We start from the raw sequence: 8,536 nt of genomic DNA on the forward strand, positions 1-8,536 counted from the left end.
CTCCATAAACCAAACCAAACCTAACCAAACCAAACCTAACCTAACCTAACCTAACCAAACCTAACCAAACCTAACCTAACCTAACCAAACCTAACCTAACCAAACCTAACCTATATTATAATACTTTTAACCACACACGGAAGCAATTTGATTTACACTGCACCCGATCGCTCTTATTTCCTCAACTGTAACATCTGGTACCCATTCACAGAGAGACCCTTCCAGAATTTGGTCCACCGAGAACTAATACTCCAAGAATTTAGTCCAGTACAAAAATAAAAAATATCAACACTATTTCCTTTCTTTAAATCTCACTGAAACGTCATTGATTGAGGAAGTGTAAACAGTTATACATACAAGTTGCAAGCTTAACATTGCATGCAACAGGTTCAACTGATAACTGTTATTTCCCTCAGGAGTAACTGGCACAAGGTTGACTGTAAGAGGCATCATCCCAACAGTCAAGGTCGCCCAGTTAACCAGTCAGGGATGTGAGGAGCTTCTTTCCATGCATTGGTTGACTGTGTTCATCTTATAGATACCCCACGTTGATAGTCGTGTGAGGAAGGAAGAAAGAAAGAAATCCCTACTTTGGTCGTGTACCTTTCTTCAGTTATTTAGAGAGAGAGAGAGAGAGAGAGAGAGAGAGAGAGAGAGAGAGAGAGGGGGGGGGGTGAAGAAAAAAACAGCCAGACAGAAAACAATTATGACTAAAATACTTAATATTACTCCTTCATTTAGTCAGTGAGTCAATGTCAGGGATATCATCCATTGAGCTGACTAACGCATCACCGAAGGGTAAAGTAGACGAGGAGGGAGGTAGTGGACAAAGCGGTACATCTCCAGAGGGTGGGTTAGACCGGTCCAGCTAGCACACCACCTTAGCTCACATACACACTCCCAGGAAACGGAAGGCCTCGATAAGGTGACCTATCTGTTATGCTAATCGACACCTAAACATTTCCTGTGTGTTTACCCCCAATGAAAGGAAGGAAATCCAGGTTATGGGACAACAGACGCTATTGAAAACGACTATTGTTCTCGTTCCAGTTCTCTCCAGTTAGGTTAGGTTAGGTTAGGTATACACTGGTATACGGTATATGATATAAGGGCGATTCTTGTGGTGTCTTGACGTTAATAGGTTGAGAGATTCTGACGCAACAAATCTTACTTAACAGTCACTGAGTGTGGTCAAAAGTAGCTCTCAGTATTACTCAGCATATTCTTTTTTTCCATTCAATTTTAGAATAATTTAAGTTTGGTGTAAAGGAGGTTAGTGGCTATAACTGGATATCGTAAGGGGCATTGGCAAACGCACGCACGCACGCACGCACACGCACGCACGCCGGAACTTGCCGCGTTCCACAGCTGTACGCGACCTGTGTACGAATAACCAAGAGACCTGTGTACGAATAACCAGCGACCTGTGTACGAATAACCAGCGACCTGTGTACGAATAACCAGCGACCTGTGTACGAATAACCAGAGACCTGTGTACGAATAACCAGAGACCTGTGTACGAATGACCAGCAATCTATTACGACACCGAGACTTCAAAAAGCATCACTACTGAATATATTTACAATAGAGGTCCCAGTGAAGGTCTTGTACGCAGTATATAACAAGTGCAATATAAGATAGCCTTTAACAAACTGCTATCATAAAACAGCCAACAAAAAAAAACGTATCACAAAAACCCTTTTAACAATCCGCTATCAAAAAGCTTTAAAAATACTACCATAAAACAGAAAATAGGAAACTATCATAGTCATGCAATAAATTAGGTCAGGGTGAACAGAAGGAAATATTTGGCCGAAAGGATGTGGCTGGTAATAAAAATTTGCACATGATTGGTCAATTAAAATTTGCCCCGCACGTGATTGGTCCACCATGATACTCGGCTGACTGAACCTGTGACGTCAGTGCAGTGTGTCTTTCTTTTCCTAAAGTAACCTAACCTCTCCACCTGGCTTATGGATATCCAAGAGAAACGATCGTTGAATTTTACCGTAACTGATGATGTGAGAGCGTGCTTTAACGGCTCATTTAAGCTCCACCACAGATGAATACTCAAAAGAATCGTAGGGTTCAATTTCCTATACATCTGGTGACGTGAGAATGCATTATAACGGTCACAAGATTAAAACTGCAACGGGCTTAAAGATTTTCGGTGTTGACGCGAAATAACATTCTAACAACTTCACAACAAATTCTCAAAGGGTCGTAAATTGAATATCCTTATTAACTCTAACGTAAAATATGTTTCGATATTAACCATTTTAACTACAATATAAAGATAAATTTTCAAAGGACAGTAGATTTAATTATCGTGAGGACCTAATAACTCACTTAACCACACGACACTGCGAGTGATTCTTACAGATGCCTTTACAATTCACATCAATATCAAACTGATCAACGTACGCCATAAAAAAATATTAATAAACATTCCTCATTACTCCTACATTAGTATTTATTCATGTTGGTGGCGTGGGACAGTACTTTAGGGATTTGCTTTGGCTACGTCTGAAGTAAAGTGAAGAAAGGTGTCGTAACTGCAGTATGTGACCATCCAAGAAATTTTTCCTCCAACCAAGTTTCCTACATCAAGTCTCTCTCAGGTGTTCGGGTCTTCCTAGATATGTTTCCTAGTGTATAATATAACAGGAAAGATATAACCAGAGTATAATTATAATCGATATAATCCACCAAAGAATCACATGAGGATTATACACCCTAATGCTACCTGGGATGGGGGGTTAGGTTAGGTTAAATTAAGCTGGGAGGGACTAATCACCATATGGTCCTGCCAACCAACCCACATACTCAATTCTTGTTCACATGTCTAATAATGTCACCTAAAGCAATCCCAAAAGCCAAAACGCCGCCATGAATCCTGAAGCCCTTATCAGCTACCTAAAATACTGCGAAGACAAACAGACTGACGTAGGTAGTAAACATTATACGCCCCCATCATACACACAGCGGGGATAACAACACTAACTAAACACAACCAGACATATTACTGAGCTATATACGTTTAAAGAAAAGGGACAAAGAAGAAGTGTGGTGGGTCGGGGAGTAGTGTGGTGGGTCGGAGAGTAGTGTGGTGGGTCGGAGAGTAGTGTGGTGGGTCGGGGAGTAGTGTGGTGGGTCGGGGAGTAGTGTGGTGGGTCAGGGAGTAGTGTGGTGGGTCAGGGAGTAGTGTGGTGGGTCAGGGAGTAGTGTGGTGGGTCGGGGGAGTAGTGTGGTGGGTCGGGGTGTGTGGTGGGTCGGGTGTGGTGGGTCGGTGTGGTGGGTCAGTGTGTGGTGGGTCGGTGTGTGGTGGGTCAGTGTGTGGTGGGTCAGGGGGTGTGTGGTGGGTCGGGGGTGTGTGGTGGGTCAGGGGGTGTGTGGTGGGTCAGGGGGGTGTGTGGTGGGTCAGGGGGTGTGTGGTGGGTCAGGGGTGTGTGGTGGGTCAGGGGGTGTGTGTGGGTCAGGGGTGTGGTGGGTCGGGGGTGTGTGGTGGGTCAGGGGGTGTGTGGTGGGTCAGGGGTGTGTGGTGGGTCAGGGGGGTGTGTGTGGTGGGTCAGGGGTGTGTGGTGGGTCAGGGGGTGTGTGTGGTGGGTCAGGGGGGTGTGTGGTGGGTCAGGGGGGTGTGTGTGGGTCAGGGGGTGTGTGGTGGGTCAGGGGTGTGGTGGGTCGGGGGGTGTGGTGGGTCGGGGTGTGTGGTGGTCAGGGGTGTGTGGTGGGTCGGGGGGTGTGTGGTGGGTCAGAGGGTGTGGTGGGTCGGGGGTGTGTGGTGGGTCGGCGGGTGTGTGGTGGTGGGGGTGTGTGGTGGGTGGGGGGTGTGTGGTGGGTCGGGGGTGTGTGGTGGGTCGAGGGTGTGTGGTGGGTCGAGGGGTGTGGTGGGTGTGTGGTGGGTCGGCGGGGTGTGTGGTGGGTCGGCGGGGTGTGTGGTGGGTCAAGGGGTGTGTGGTGGTCGGCGGGGTGTGTGGTGGGTCGGCGGGGGTGTGTGGTGGGTCGGCGGGGTGTGTGGTGGGTCGGCGGGGTGTGTGGTGGGTCGGCGGGGTGTGGTGGTCGGCGGGTGTGTGGTGGGTCGGCGGGGTGTGGTGGGTCGGCGGGGTGTGTGGTGGGTCGGCGGGGTGTGTGGTGGTCGGCGGGGTGTGTGGTAGGTCGGCGGGGTGTGTGTGGTGGGTCGGCGGGTGTGGTGGTCGGCGGGGTGTGTGGTGGGTCGGCGGGGTGTGTGGTGGGTCGGGGGGTGTGTGGGGCGGGGTGTGTGGTGGCGGCGGGGTGTGTGGTGGGTCGGCGGGTGTGTGGTGGGTCGGGGGGTGTGTGGTGGTCGGCGGGGTGTGTGGTGGTCGGCGGGGTGTGGTGGGTCAGGGTGTGGGGTGGGTCAGGGTGTGTGGTGGGTCAGGGGTGTGGGTGGTCAGGGGGTGTGCGGTGGGTCAGGGTGTGCGGTTGTGTGGGGGTCAGGGGTGTGGTGGTCAGGGGTGTGCGGTGGGTCAGGGTGTGCGGTGGGTCAGGGGTGTGCGGTGGGTCAGGGGGTGTGCGGTGGGTCAGGGGTGTGGGTGGGTCAGGGGTGTGCGGTGGGTCAGGGGGTGGCGGTGGGTCAGGGGTGGGTGGGTCAGGGGTGTGCGGTGGGTCAGGGGGTGTGCGGGTCAGGGGTGTGCGGTGGGTCAGGGGTGTGCGGTGGGTCAGGGGGTGTGCGGTGGGTCAGGGGGTGTGCGGTGGGTCAGGGGGTGTGCGGTGGGTCAGGGGGTGTGCGGTGGGTCAGGGGGTGTGCGGTGGGTCAGGGGGGTGTGCGGTGGGTCAGGGGGTGTGCGGTGGGTCAGGGGGTGTGCGGTGGGTCAGGGGTGTGCGGTGGGTCAGGGGGTGTGCGGTGGGTCAGGGGTGGTGGGTCAGGGGGTGTGCGGTGGGTCAGGGGTGTGCGGTGGGTCAGGGGGTGTGCGGTGGGTCAGGGGTGTGCGGTGGGTCAGGGGTGTGCGGTGGGTCAGGGGTGCGGTGGGTCAGGGGGTGTGCGGTGGGTCAGGGGTGTGCGGTGGGTCAGGGGTGTGCGGTGGGTCAGGGGTGCGGTGGGTCAGGGTGTGCGTGGGTCAGGGGGTGTGCGGTGGGCTGTGGGGTGTGCGGGTGGGTCAGGGGTGTGCGGTGGGTCAGGGTGCGGTGGTCAGGGGTGTGCGGTGGGTCAGGGGTGTGTGGTGGGTCAGGGGGTGTGTGGTGGGTCAGGGGTGTGGTGGGTCAGGGGTGTGTGGTGGGTCAGGGGTGTGTGGTGGGTCAGGGGTGTGTGTGGTGGGTCAGGGGTGTGTGGTGGGTCAGGGGTGTGTGGTGGGTCGGGAGGGAGATGTGTGGTGGGTCGGGGAGATGTGTGGTGGGTCGGGGGGAGATGTGGTGGGTCGGGGAGATGTAGTGGGTCGGGGGAGATGTGTAGTGGGTCGGGGAGATGTGTAGTGGGTCGGGGGGAGATGTGTGTGGTGTGGGTCGGGGGAGATGTGTGGTGGGTCGGGGAGGGATGTGTGGTGGGTCGGGGGGGAGAAGATGTGGTGGGTCGGGGGGGAGATGTGTGGTGGGTCGGGTGGGGGGGAGATGTGTGGTGGGTCGGGGAGTGGGATGTGTGGTGGGTGAGGTGGGTTCAGAGTGTGAGTGTGTGTGTGTAGTGGGTTAGGTGTGAGTTTAGTAGGTTAGGAGGTGTGTGTGGTGGGTCAGGACGCTACAAGTCACACAACACTACCTTCCTACACTGCCATCACTTCACCCATATCACCACCTTCCAAGAAACACACATGCGTTCCTCTGCCAATCTGGTGATACTTTCCAGAATTAGGCAACAGACGATTAAAAAACATTTCAAGCACGTACCTTTTGTGGTTAAAACTCCGACGACCAATGTTACTTTTCCTCTAAATTAAGCTTGTTATAAGTTCGCAAGTGTAATCCTCGTGGAAGCAGTAATTCACAGACATTAACACAGGCCAGGAGCGGCGCACCTACACGCAACACCGTTCACAACAGCACTGAGCAGAGCTGCTTACTACAACCTCCAGCGCTGACCTCAATGCCTTCGTCGTGCTCAGCTGCCAGGTAGCCTATTCCAGCCCACACAAACACTCACTCAAGTTGCCCTCACCACTACTTCCCGTTTAACCTCCCTGTAAGGATAGTGTCTAACCTATTTCCCTCTTTATGTGGGTCTTGCCTCAACGAATCAACGTGCGTGACAAATGTACCCCGTCGGTAGCGTTGTGTACGAGGGTTGTCAAGACAATAATGACTTTTTCGCTGCTCTATTATAAATGAGACCCTCTTTGACTGTTTTTGCTGACATTTGTGTAAATTCCATTACATTTTCCGACGTCTCTTCTCAACATTATGAGTATTTCGTTGTTGTCACTTCAGTTTGTGTTTCTGGGTGACACGTTATTCCCAGTATCCGGTAAAGTTAGACAATCACTTTATGTTGTACTATTTCTGGCTAAGGTTGCTATTATTTTTCTCAAGTTAACCAATAGTGTTTACTGTGTTGTTCATACACCATATAATACAAATGGTTCTTCACACTCACTAATACATGATCCAGGTGTGCGTGACTGTAATTACTTCCAGGTAAACGAGTCTCCACCAAGCATTCATATTTGACCTCTATCTACCTACCTGCTGTGTTGTGTTTAGAGTTATCAATCTTAATATATATGTGTGTGTGTGTGTGTGCGTGTGTGTGTGTATGTCACGTCGTCACCTGTGCCTGTTTCTTAATTCCCTACTAATTCTCTCAAAACGATCACCACTGTCTAGTCATTCCCTGTTGGCGAGGATGGTGACAGCCGGTGAGAATGGTGACAGGTGGTAAGAATGGTGACAGCTGGTGACAGGTGGTGAGAATGATGACAGGAGATGAGGATGGTGACAACTGGTGAGGATGGTGACAGCTGGGGAGGATGGTGACAGGTGGTGAGGATGGTGACAGCTGGTGAAGATGGTGACATCTGGTGAGGATGGTGACAGCTGGTGAAGATGCAGGAGCAGCTGGGGAGGCGTGCAGGACAGCTGGTGAGGATGCAGGACAGCTGGTGAGGATGGTGACAGGGCTGGGTGAGGATGGTGACAAGCTGGGTGAGGATGCAGTGACAGGTGGTGAGGATGGTGACAGCTGGTGAAGATGGAGACCTGGTGAGGATGGTGACAGCTGGTGAGGATGGTGACAGCTGGTGAGATGGTGACAGGTGGTGAGGATGGTGACAAAGCAGGAGATGGTGACAGCTGGTGGAGATGGTGACACAGGAAGATGGTGACAGCCGGTGAGGATGATGACAGCTGGTGAAGATGGTGACATCTGGTGAGTATGGCGACAGCTGGGGAGGATGGTGACAGGGGTGAGGATGCAGGACAATGGTGAAGATGGTGACAGCTGGTGAGCATGGAGACAGCTGGGGAGTGATGGTGGAGGGTAGTGATGGTGACAGCTAGTGAGGATGGTGACAGGTGGTGAGGATGGTGACAGCTGGTGAGTATGGTGACAGCTGGGAGGGTGGTGACAGCTGGTGAAGATGGTGACAGCTGGTGAGTATGGTGACAGCTGGGGAGGGTGGTGGGACATCTGTGAGGATGGTGACAGCTGGTGAGGCGGTGACAGCTGGGAGGGTGGCACAGCTGGGTGAAGATGGTGACAGAGATGAGGATGGTGACAGCTGGGAGGGGTGGTGACAGCTGGTGAAGATGGTGACAGCTGGTGAGTAAGGTGACAGCTGGGGAGGATGGTGACAGCTGGTGAGGATGGTGACAGCTGGTGAGTATGGTGACAGCTGGGGAGGGTGGTGACATCTGGTGAAGATGGTGACAGCTGGTGAGTATGGTGACAGCTGGTGAGTATGGTGACAGCTGGAATATGTCCTGAAGAATTATATCCAATTCAATTTTGTTCAGAAGAATTTTATTGTTGGAAGTAAAATATTTTATCCGTATACTTCCGAGTTTGAAGCCTCGATAAAATACACGTAATATATATATATAAGAAATACGCTCCTTATGCTACCCTGTCTTAACACCAGGTAAAGGCAACACAGGAGGGAGTGTAGACCTTGTGAGGAGCTGCTTCGTCAACTAGCAAAACATGCACTATCAGGTTAAGCAGCGACCCTCATTTGCTTCTTTGTGTTGGGTTTCCAGATCGTGTGTGTACCTCCTCAGGGTAATAATTACTGGCAGAAATTCTTCAACCGGAGCGTTTTGGGTCCAGGAACTGCCTGTGGAAAGTGTGTGTACAGACGTTCACCCATTGTCATTAGACTGTCCGACATCTGCAAGAAAAGGAAGAAAAAACCCAGTGAAAACTTGTTCGACTTTCTTGGGTCATCTTTGGTTACATCGATTTATTGTTTGTTATTGCTTAGATATTTGTTTATGTTTATATACAATCAGTGTGAACTTATTTGGTGAGTCTATTGAACATACTATCCGTCTATGGAGAGAAGGGGGGGGGAGGGGGGGGAAGAGGATTTGTGGCACTGTTTAAGTCACCGGAATCCTACCTCCATTGCCTTCATTGTTGCCTATTTACAAATTT

General features: G+C 51.7%; 1 protein-coding gene across 1 annotated transcript in view; it reads right to left on the reverse strand.

Moving 5' to 3' along the window:
- The window catches only part of LOC121859295 (solute carrier organic anion transporter family member 4A1-like), an 84,153-nt gene extending 78,175 nt beyond the window's left edge, over nt 1–5,978 (reverse strand). Inside the window, exon 1 of the mRNA XM_042356084.1 lies at nt 5,836–5,978. The gene's annotated coding sequence lies outside the window, so the exon portion shown is untranslated. The remainder of the gene's footprint in view (nt 1–5,835) is intronic.
- Nucleotides 5,979–8,536: the final 2,558 nt, after the last annotated feature.

This window comes from Homarus americanus, unplaced genomic scaffold (genome assembly GCF_018991925.1).
Source record: "Homarus americanus isolate GMGI-L3 unplaced genomic scaffold, GMGI_Hamer_2.0 scaffold36188, whole genome shotgun sequence".
Taxonomy (NCBI): domain Eukaryota; kingdom Metazoa; phylum Arthropoda; class Malacostraca; order Decapoda; family Nephropidae; genus Homarus; species Homarus americanus.